Raw genomic sequence first — 11,975 nt, 5'->3', positions numbered from 1 at the left:
GCTGGGCCTGGCCTTGCGCTGGGCCTGGCGTGGCCTTGGCTGTTCGTGTGGCGCGCTTGGCTTGCTGGGCGATGGCCTGGCTTCGTGCTGGGCCCTCGTTCGGCAGGCCTCGTCCGATGCTTATTCGTACGATACGCTTCCGATTAAATTTCCGATTCCGGAATTCATTTCCGATACGAACAATATATAATATTTCCGATTCCGGAATTAATTTCCGTTTCGAACAAATATTTAATATTTCCGTTTCCGGAATTATTTTCCGATTCCGATAATATTTCCGATTCTGACAATATTTCCGTTTCCGGCAATATTTCCGATTCTGGCAATATTTCCATTTCCGATAATATTTTCCGATACGTACCATGTTTCCGTTTCCGGCAACATCTACGACTTGGATAATATTTATATTTCCGATACGATCCATATTTCCGTTTCCGGTAATATCATCGTTTCCGGAGTATTCATTTCTTGCCTGTGCCGATCTCAGCTCCCACTGAAACCAAGATCCGTCGATTCCGAATATTCATAGATGGAGTATTTAATGCCATTAAATATTTGATCCGTTTACGTACTATTTGTGTGACCCTACGGGTTCAGTCAAGAGTAAGCTGTGGATTAATATCATTAATTCCACTTGAACTGAAGCGGCCTCTAGCTAGGCATTCAGCTCACTTGATCTCACTGAATTATTAACTTGTTAATTAATACTGAACCGCATTTATTAGACTTAACATAGAATGCATACTTGGACCAAGGGCATTATTTCCTTCAGTCTCCCACTTGTCCTTAGGGACAAGTGTGCATTTCCTAATTCCTTTGTCGCTCGATGCTTGCTCTTGAACATAAGGTAAGAGTTGTCATCCTTATTATGTCCAGAGGTGTTCCTCGGTTTCAGAGTTCAACTGATCAAATAAACAGATAATCATAGCCTATGATTCATCCGAGCACGGCCATGCATTTCACAGTTTCTAGCTCTCCGAGTGGCCTTGTACAACTTTTAAGCATCTCATCCCGATTTATGGGAGGACAATCCCAATCTTGCGATCTTGAGATTAGACTTCGTTTGATAGGTGATTACCTGAGCGTTGCCTTTATAGCCTCCTTTTACGGTGCGACGGTTGGTCAACGTCAAAGTAACCAGTTCTCAAACAAGTAATCTCAAATCACTCAGGTATTGAGGATTTAGTGTCTAATAATTTTAATGAAATTTACTTATGACAGATTTTCATCTCTTACAGTAAAGTTTCATAGGTCTTGTCCGATACTAGTCTTCCCAAAGTAAGTATCTATGCAAATGATTATGACATTGCCATGTCCACATAGTTCAAGAAACAGAACTACTAGTCATCTTGCATTCTAGTCGTCTAACGTTTTCTATGCGTCCAATTTTATAGAAAACTCCGACTAGGGACCATTTTCAACCTTTGACATTCAAGTTCACTTGATAGACATTTCTTAGTCACATGACTGGTCCTGACAGTCTATCTTGAATATATCGTCAAATTTGAAGGGACTCATCATTTAATACTAAACCAAGATTAAATGGAATATGAAAATACATTTCATATATGATAAATGTTCAACCCCAATGTTTTATAACCATGGGCCTCAAACCCATCTTCTAAAACAATTCATGGAATTCAAAGCTATGCTTGATTTCCAGTGCTACAACGTGAGTGTTGCTTCTCACTTGTTGCATAGGTTTAGTTATCATGCTTTGCCAATCTTAATATCCTTTTCATCGAATGTTCTTCGAGATATGATGATAAGATCTTTTCGAGTTTGTTTATTATGTGATCTAGTCTTTCTTACTTCGATGGTGGTTTTACTCATTTTGCAATGAAGAACCATCAAGTTAGCAGACGTTTTTCTTGCTTCAAGAGTGGTTCTACGCATTTTTCAATGAAGAACCATCAAGCCAGCAGATAGGTGATCTGCCCAAGTTCAGTGAAGAACTTTAAACAACCCTGTTTTATTGCTTCTTAGGCAATAATTACTTTTACTTCAATTGTATAGGTTGCTAGTGATGCTTTGTTTGGATTTACCTATCCAAGCAGTTCATAGATATGTGCAAGACTTTCCAGCTGTATCTTAGAACATAGAAATTGATATTTTAATTTCCCACACAACAACTCATGGTCTCCAATCCATGTTGCCATTTCGAAACACGATGCTCTATAGCTCGTCCTTATCAATGGTTAACTCCAAGGGAATCTTGCTTGATCCTTTGCCAGTGTTTATGCGTGTAGCATCAATATTTAGCATATCTTTATTTCCTTGAATCAAGAACTATTCCTATGTACCTTTTCAAGTACCATAAGTATTCTTGATCTCAATCTAGTTGATCTTCACTTAGATCAATAGAGATTGGTATATGTTCGTCATGGCTAAAGTCATACGATACGTTTTTGGCGATCCTCATATTATATCATACATGATAAATTCTTTTGCATAATAATTCCCAATTGAATTCTATTCATGTAACTTTAGCTTATCTAGTTTCAGTAGATACTAAATTCAGCTAAATTCTTTGACATATAATATAGGTTAAGAATCTTATTTAGATCCTTTGATGTTTAACTTAGTAAATGCTTATACATAGTTCAAACATCCTTTACTTAGATTTATTCACATGGGTCGAATATCTCCAATGGAGACTTTCGTGTTTGATTTAGTAAATGCCATTACAATATCATAAGATCTTTGTAAATAGATCTTAATACCCAGTATGTACTAAGTTTCGCCATGGTCCATCATTGATGAATAATTTCAAATCTAAGTCATTAGCATTTGAATGTTGTTTCACAATAGAGAGATATGTGTGTAATACACATAGGACCAATTAAGTTTTATGTACTCCCACTAAACTTCTTATATATCTATAAGAATCATGTATATTTTATGAAACTAAAATGCTTATTAGCTTCACTTAAAATACAGTTCCAATTCCCAATTGCTTGCTTAAATCTGTACTTAGATTTTATAAGCTAGCTTTCTCTTTCAAGCATTTATTTGGATCCACAAATCCTATGACATACCATGTACATAGTTTATTCCAACATTTGATTGAGGAATACGTTTTGTCATCCAATTGCTATATGTACCAATATGCAATCATTGCTTGAATTATAGACTTGAGCATTACGATTATGCATGAGGTTTCAACACAATTCACACCATGAATTTGCTTGTAACCTTTAGCAACTAATCTAGATTTGTGTGTGAACACAATTCCATGTTTGATGGTTTTTATCCTTAAAACAAACTTGCAACCAATAGGTGTGAAACTATTCTTGCAAATCAACAAAATTTCAATTTTGTCATCAAAACATTGAGTATGTTTTATGGCCTTTAACCAATTAAACATATAGTCTATATATGGCCTCTAACCATTTTAGGGAATCTATATTTCGTCATAGCTTTCTTACAAGTCACAAACTCATTAATCTATATGATAATAGTTTGACTGCAAGTTGTAGGTTTCTTCACTATCTAATAGAAGAATCGCATAGCTTTAGTGACCTGAACTCCATGTTTCTTCACTATCCAATAGAAGAATCTCATAGTTTCAGTGACTTGAACTCTATGCCTACAAGGGTATAGAACATCAAACAACAGAATGTTAATAGCCACTTAAAAGTCCTTTGAATATTCTGTTCTCCTTGAAGCACTTGTAAAGTCTTCTAAGAGATGTCTATTCTTTAAAGCCACTTCTAAAGTCCTTAAAGAATACGTGTTCGGATTTTCTAAAGAACTTCGAAAAGCCTCCGGAATGTCCGTTTATGTTTGTTGTTGTTCGCCTCAAAGACTTTCGAGGTCTATTTTCTCCCACTTGTCATTTTGGAAACGAATCTCCAAAAGGACATTATTTCGAGCAAACAAACATTATGTTCTCAAAAATTCGTGGTAGAAACAATACCCTTGTGTCTCATTTGAATAAATCATAATGAAACATATATCTATACTTGGGCCTTAGTTTGTCGAATGACAAACACTAAGCTCCCACTGCGTTTTGCAACTCTCTGGATATACTTTATGAAAAGTTATTCTGAAATTACTTTTCAATAGCTTAGACGAATTTGGTTTAGTTTGGTGGTAGTTGAGCATTTTGTTTTAGAAATTAAAGGAAAAGTCTTTATGATCCATCATTGATCGAATCAAGTACTAATCGACTTCGATCATTCCAACTAAGATATGCCATATCTTATGGAGCTAGATTGTGAATTTTACTACACAATCATTGATGATCATTCTTGATTTAAGTAATCATCAACATGATCTAACCTAGATCTTTATGATTTCTTACCAAGTGGGATTTATACTTCTGAATCTTTGAACTAGCCAAACAGATTCAAACTTATATCACATTGAGTAAATAAACCTATATTCACTCAAATCTGTGTGAAATAATAAAGTTATAAAATCTTTCTTTAGCTTTGAACTCTATTGTCTAGGCGTTCTAACAATAGTTCATATCTTTTGTTACTTTCAACAAGTAAGACTAGTCGTCTTAAATTGATCTAGAAATCAACCAACTTTCAAAAGTCCATTAAAATAGAGCTTTTGAATGTTAACTTGTTGATATGGTCTAAGCAACAATGCCAAAGATTAGTGGAACTCAAATCAAGGGGTTGATTTGAACCTAGTAAAGTTCTTTAAAGAGTTGTTTGTTTTAATCAAGCATATTGACTCATTCCGTAAATGACCATTTTATTCAAATAAACAAACAAACAAGCATTGTTTTTGTTCTTCTGAATGTGAGTCTTTCTGTGTTTGAAGCAGAAATTTAGGTATGCTGATTATGGAACAAAATAGCCATTTAGTTCCAGCCTTTGAAAGGACTTAAAACAAACTAGATGACCCTACAAGTAATGTAGCATTGCCATGCTTCATTTCCCACTTGTAGGTCATTAGTGTATCCTAGCTTCCATTGTTTGAGTTATTACCGAAGTAAGAACCTCAAGCGGTATATGATACCAAGGAAGTTTGATTGCTAGGTCACTTCTCTTTAAACATAAATTTATAGGTAGAAACGGAATCGTAAATTCCTTTCATTTGTTCCTCGTTTTCCTATTTCTTGTACCCTTTCTTATAGTCTTAAGAATTGAATTCTATAGTGTTGACTTTTATACTTTGTTAGACATGTCCAATGTCACCCCAACAAGGTTCTTTACCATTTTAATTTATGTTGAATATTTTGTTTCAACTAGATGATCTTACCAGAAGCTTCTAAAGTTCTCTAAGCATCGATCTATTCGAATGTCTAGGGACTAGACTCATTCGAGAATTAAATGGACAAAGATATTAGGTTGTTAACCATTGGTAAAGCTGAGCGTTTAAGCTCAATGCTTTATGATCTCAAAACTACAGTGTATTTTGAATTCACAAGCACCAATTGGTTTGCCATTCGATTTTGATATTCGAAAACAACCATAAAAGTCGATATAAGAAACGTACATTTTAAATTGCTCACTTTCTCTCTTTTCCGTGAATCGTTCTTGGATTCACTACCAATCGAGGAAATTTACTGTTACCTTTCTAAAAGGATTTATTGCAGTGCAAGATATTTAATTATAAACAATAATTAAAACATACATTGAAGCATGCAAAGTCTAAACATTTATCATGAGTAATAACTTGAAAATTAAAGCAATCATGCAATTTCAACAAGTTATTAGCATTTTATTCCAATTTATTGTTCCGGCAGGTGTGAATAAAATGATTCCAAGATCCCAAAATCATTGAAGAATTAAGCACAGTTTGTCGACTTAATCCTAAAACATCTTAGGTAAGCAAAAGCCTTTTGCTAATAGTCTAGAAACTATTCTTGGTTGATAGGTACGTCTAAGAACTTATTAGGTAAACCTATCGATTTTGCCACGACATAAAAGGACTCCTTACTTATATCGTTGAGTTTCACCAAAACTAACATGTACTCACAATTATTTGTGTACCTTGCCCCTTTAGGACCAATAAGTAACACCTCGCTGAGCGAAAACTATTACTAGATTGATGTAAAGGATATCCAAGCAAGTGTATATTTTGGCATGGCACCTTTTAACTCAAATTTTAAGTTTGGAACTTAAGGCTCTTACTATGTTGGTTAGATTTTAAGTGAACTAAAATCCTTAATCATGCAACATAATCAAGCTTTTGATCTCATGCATCTTAAGACATATTTAAAAGCAATAAATAACTTAAACATGCATAAGATAAATGTGATCTAGTATGGCCCGACTTCATCTTGAAGCTTTGACTTCAAAGTCCGTCTTGAAAATCTCCGTGGGAGGCACCATTTTCTTCAAATAGGATAAGCTATAACTAATTATAACTATTTGATGGTTCGCAGACCATATTCGAATTGAAAAATAACTTTGGTACTTTAGACCAATTACATTCAAATTAATGGTACGCAGACCATATTTTCTATCCTATTTGGGCCATACTAGTCACTTCATAACCTGCAAAACAGTACATATACAATATATACCATTCACCCATTCATTATCAGAATGGCCCACATAGCTGGTTAGTAAAACACATTATGCATCACGTAAATATTTGCAGCAATTAATCAAGGGCACCAATAATCTACCAATTATTCAGTCCTTATTAATTCTAATCAAGTTGTTTTAACCTTAAGGATTTGTAGACCTAATCAAGAGTTTATGACTAAAAAGCGCTCCCACTTAAACCAATAAATTCATATGCTTTACTAATTTTAAACATAAAAATGTTTTTCTATTCTAACCGGAAACATACAAATTTAATTAAAATTTAAAGCTCATATAAATTTATAATTGAATCCAAAAAGTTTAATTTAATTTCAGTCGTTATTTAAATTAATTCATGATTTTAATTTTAGTAAAATAATTAGAATAAATAACATTTATTACAATTACAATATTCAAAATTAAAATCCAAGAAAATAATTTAAATTATTAATTTTAAAATTAATTAAAATTACGTGAACTGAAATTTTCAAATTAAACTTTCAAAACGATCTAATCGTAACGCAAACACCCTACGCATTGCACGCCCATGGGCCGCACGCATACAGCCATTGCTGGCCATATGCGCGCATCCCATGCGCTCGTCGCATAGCTGCTGCTCTACCAATCGCAAGCCATCGCACGTTGTGGTGCTCGCTGCGCGCGCGCCAGCGCTCGTCGCACGCGAGCCATCGCTCGCAGTGCGCGCTCGCCAGCGCTCGCAGTGCGCGCTCGCCAGCGCTCGCTGTGCGCGCGAGCCATCGCTCGCTGGGCGCGCGACATCGCTCGCTGGGCGCGCGACATCGCTCGCTGTGCGCGCGAGCAACGCTGGGCGCAGGGCTCGTGGCACGCGAGCTTGCGCTCGCTGCGCGCGAGGCTGCGCGCTCCTGCGCGAGGCAGTGCGCGTTGTGGCGCAGCTCGCTTGCTGCCCACACGCGACTGCCTTGGCTTGCCTTTCGCCCATGCCGATTTGTTCATAGCTCGTGGCCCACGACACAAGGCAGGGCTGCTGCCTTGTGCTCGTGCACTACGCCCTTGCTCATTGCATTCGTGCCGCACGGGCGACGAGCTCCCTTGCTCGTCGTCGCATGCCCGCACTATACAACACCCCTTAAGGGTAACACAAAGCGTCCATTGCTTTGTGCGTGCAAGTTATATGAACGAATCGCATAAAAATTTAAAATTTATATTTAAAATTAATGACAAATTAATAAATAATATTAATTTCATAATTTTAGGGCGAAAAATCGAAAATTTATTATTCAATTGATTTCCGATTGTTATGGATTCAAGTCTAGGTCATAAAAATTTAAAATTTATCATAAATTTACAATTCTAAATTATTCTAATTTTCAACAAATTAATCATAATTACAAATTAGATTGCATAATTAACAAGGCTAGGCATTCAAACTTGTTAAACATATACAGTAGGTCAATCAAAAATTCAAGATTTATCAACAAGAATCGCAAATATTTAATTTAACATCTTAAATTTACGAAATTTTGCATTCGAAAAACTAAAACCTTCGAAAAGTCAGAGTTAGGCTTCGAATTTGAGAATTCTAGGTTCGGCAGAAAAATACTAATTTTGTCAAAATTTTAGAATGCCTTTTACATGCGGAATTGACAAAAAAATCACTCGATTTGGATGAGTAACGAAAAAACTGCCGAAAAACTGCGTACGTATAATTAAATAAACGCAATTTGCAATTAATTAACAATTACGAAAATTAATCACCCCTTTAAATTCTTGCAAATTTGTAATATTTAACCATGTTCATGCAATTTAGATTATGAAAATCATAAGGGGCTCGTGATACCACTGTTAGGTTATGATACATATGATATTACATAAATCATGCGGAAACAACCATTAACCCAGGATTACATATTATTTACACATAATCATATAGCATAATTTAGATGCATACTCTTTGTTGCGTGCCCTCCCTAGCTGCGCCCGAACCGATCAAGAACAAGTCTTTAGGACTCCAAGTGTCGTCCCTCCGTAGATAGTCCACAGCACGTCCGGATCCGCCTTAAGATTGACCAACTAGAATCGCCCTTAAGGTACTAGAATTTTCGGCACTTTTGAGCAAGATGTGTGATTGAATTTTTCTCTCAAAAACTCACTTTGAATACCTTTTTAAACTCGTTATAAATTGTGAACCCAGGCCACATATTTATAGGGGTATGGAAAGGGAATTGGAATCCTATTCAGATACAAATTAATTAAACCTAGAATCCTACAAGAACTCTAATTAATTAATTTATCAAATAGAATTAGGAATTTAATCATTAACCGAACTCTGCATGTTTTAGGAATCGTGCATGAACACAAACACTTACGCACACACACACGGCAGCCACGATGGGCCGCCCATGCGCGTGCGTGCGAGCAGCAGCCCACGCAGCGAGGCCTACGCGAGCTACAAGCCCACGTAGCTCCTGCGCATGCTGCGCGCGCTGTGCGCGCTGCCACGGCCTGCTGGGCCTGGCCTTGCGCTGGGCCTGGCGTGGCCTTGGCTGTTCGTGTGGCGCGCTTGGCTTGCTGGGCGATGGCCTGGCTTCGTGCTGGGCCCTCGTCCGGCAGGCCTCGTCCGATGCTTATTCGTACGATACGCTTCCGATTAAATTTCCGATTCCGGAATTCATTTCCGATACGAACAATATTTAATATTTCCGATTCCGGAATTAATTTCCGTTTCGAACAAATATTTAATATTTTCGTTTCCGGAATTATTTTCCGATTCCGATAATATTTCCGATTCTGACAATATTTCCGTTTCCGGCAATATTTCCGATTCTGGCAATATTTCCATTTCCGATAATATTTTCCGATACGTACCATGTTTCCGTTTCCGGCAACATCTACGACTTGGATAATATTTATATTTCCGATACGATCCATATATCCGTTTCCGGTAATATCATCGTTTCCGGAGTATTCATTTCTTGCCTGTGACGATCTCAGCTCCCACTGAAACCAAGATCCGTCGATTCCGAATATTCATAGATGGAGTATTTAATGCCATTAAATACTTGATCCGTTTACGTACTATTTGTGTGACCCTACGGGTTCAGTCAAGAGTAAGCTGTGGATTAATATCATTAATTCCACTTGAACTGAAGCGGCCTCTAGCTAGGCATTCAGCTCACTTGATCTCACTGAATTATTAACTTGTTAATTAATACTGAACCGCATTTATTAGACTTAACATAGAATGCATACTTGGACCAAGGGCATTATTTCCTTCAATACATTGTAATCTTGCTAATTCTACTTCTTGGGTATTAGATACCGGTTGTGGCTCACACTTATGTTCCAATTGGCAGGGACTAAGGAGAAGTAGAAAGCTTGATAAAGGCGAGATGGATCTACGCGTGGGAAATGGAGCACGGATTGCTGCATTAGCCGTAGGATCTTATTTTATTTCTTTGCCTAGTGGGTTTGTTTTGGAACTAGAAAACTGTTACTATGTTCCTAGTATCACCAGAAACATTATTTCCATTTCAAGTTTGGATTCTAAAGGTTTTAGTTTTCAATTTAAAGACAATAGTTGTTCTTTTTCTTTGAATGGAATGTTTTATGGTTCAGCATAACAAGAAAATAGTCTTTATGTGCTAGATACGAGCAAACACATTTATAACATAAATACCAAAAAGGCTAAAACTGGTGATTCGGATCTCACATTTCGGCGGCATTGTCGATTAGGCCATATAAACATAAAGCGCATGGAATTACTTCAACGGAAAGGAATTCTAGAATCGTTCGACTTAGAGAAGATTAATCAATGCGAATCTTGTTTACTTGGCAAAATGACAAAGAAACCTTTCTCAAAGGTGGGAGAAAGAGCAAGCGAACTACTAGGGCTAATACATACGGACGTATGTGGGCCTATGAGTACGAAAGCTAGAGGTGAGTTCATCTATTTCATAACGTTTACGGACGACTTCAGTACATATGGCTATATATACTTAATGAAGCACAAGTCTGAATCGTTTGAGAAATTCAGAGAATTTCAAAATGAAGTAGAGAATCAACATGGCAAGAAATCAAAGCTCTAAGATCGGATCGAGGAGGTGAATATCTTAGCCACGAGTTTGATGACCATCTAAAAGAATGCGGTATTCTTTCTGAATCGACTGCTCCGGGGACACCTCAATGGAATGGAGTGTCGGAACGGAGAAACAGGACCTTACTTGATATGGTCAGGTCAATGATGGTTCAAGCCGAACTTCCTTTACAGTTCTGGGGACATGCGTTGCAAACTGTAGCACTCACACTGAATCGTGCTCCGTCAAAAGCTGTTGAAAAGACTCCATACGAATTATGGATTGGGAAACTTCCAAAGTTGTCTTTTTTGGAGATTTGGGGTTGCGAAGCATATGTCAAGCGATTAATTTCGGACAAGCTACAACCTAAATCTGACTAATGTTTTTTCGTTGGGTATCCAAAAGAAACTATGGGGTATTTTTTCTACAACAAGTCAGACAACAAGGTTTTCGTTGCTCGTGACGGTGTCTTTTAGAAATCATATTTCCAAATTGACAAGTGGGAGAATAATAGACCTCGAAGAGATTCGAGACGAACAAAGAACTCATAACTCTTTAGAAGCAGTTCAGGCTGATGAACCTCCAAGGTCTTTAGAAGAGCCAGTGGGAGTAGTTCCTCAAAACGTTATTGCCCCTCGTAGGTCAAATAGAACTATTTTTCAGCCGGACACATGGACAGGCGTCCTCTTGACTGAAAACTTAGACATTCTCATATTGGATAGTGATGAGCCTATAACTTACAAGCAAGTTATGACGAGCCCAAGCTCCACTTAATGGTTAGAGGCCATGCAATCTGAAATAGACTCCATGTCTGAAAATCAAGTCTGGGATTTGGTTGATTTGTCGGATGGGTTCACACCTATCGGATGCAAATGGGTCTTCAAGTTGAAGAAAGACAAAGATGGAATTGTATACATATAAAAGGCTAGATTGGTAGCAAAAGGTTACAGGCAAGTTCACGGCGTTGACTACGATGAAACCTTTTCTCCAGTCGCGATGCTTAACTCTATTCGGATAATCCTTGCGATTGCCGCTTTTCATGACTATGAAATATGGCAAATGGATGTCAAAACTGCCTTCTTGAACGGTGTTCTTGAAGAGACTGTGTTTATGACACAGCCGGAGGTTCTTGTCGATCAAAAGAACCAAGGAAAGGTATGCAAGCTTAAGAAGTCCATCTACGGACTAAAGCAGGCATCAAGGAGTTGGAATAAACGATTTGATGAAGCAGTCAATAAGTTTGGCTTCATCAAGAATCAGGACGAATCTTGTGTATACAAGAAGGTCAGTGGGAGTAAAATTGCATTCCTAGTCTTGTATGTTGACGACATACTACTTATTGGAAACGACATTCCTATGTTGGAGTCTGTAAAGACTTGGCTCGGGAAGTGTTTCTCAATGAAGGACTTAGGAGAGGCACAGTACA

Source organism: Spinacia oleracea, chromosome 4, assembly GCF_020520425.1.
Source record: "Spinacia oleracea cultivar Varoflay chromosome 4, BTI_SOV_V1, whole genome shotgun sequence".
NCBI classification, from domain to species: domain Eukaryota; kingdom Viridiplantae; phylum Streptophyta; class Magnoliopsida; order Caryophyllales; family Amaranthaceae; genus Spinacia; species Spinacia oleracea.
Note: the sequence above shows the minus strand (reverse complement) of the source record.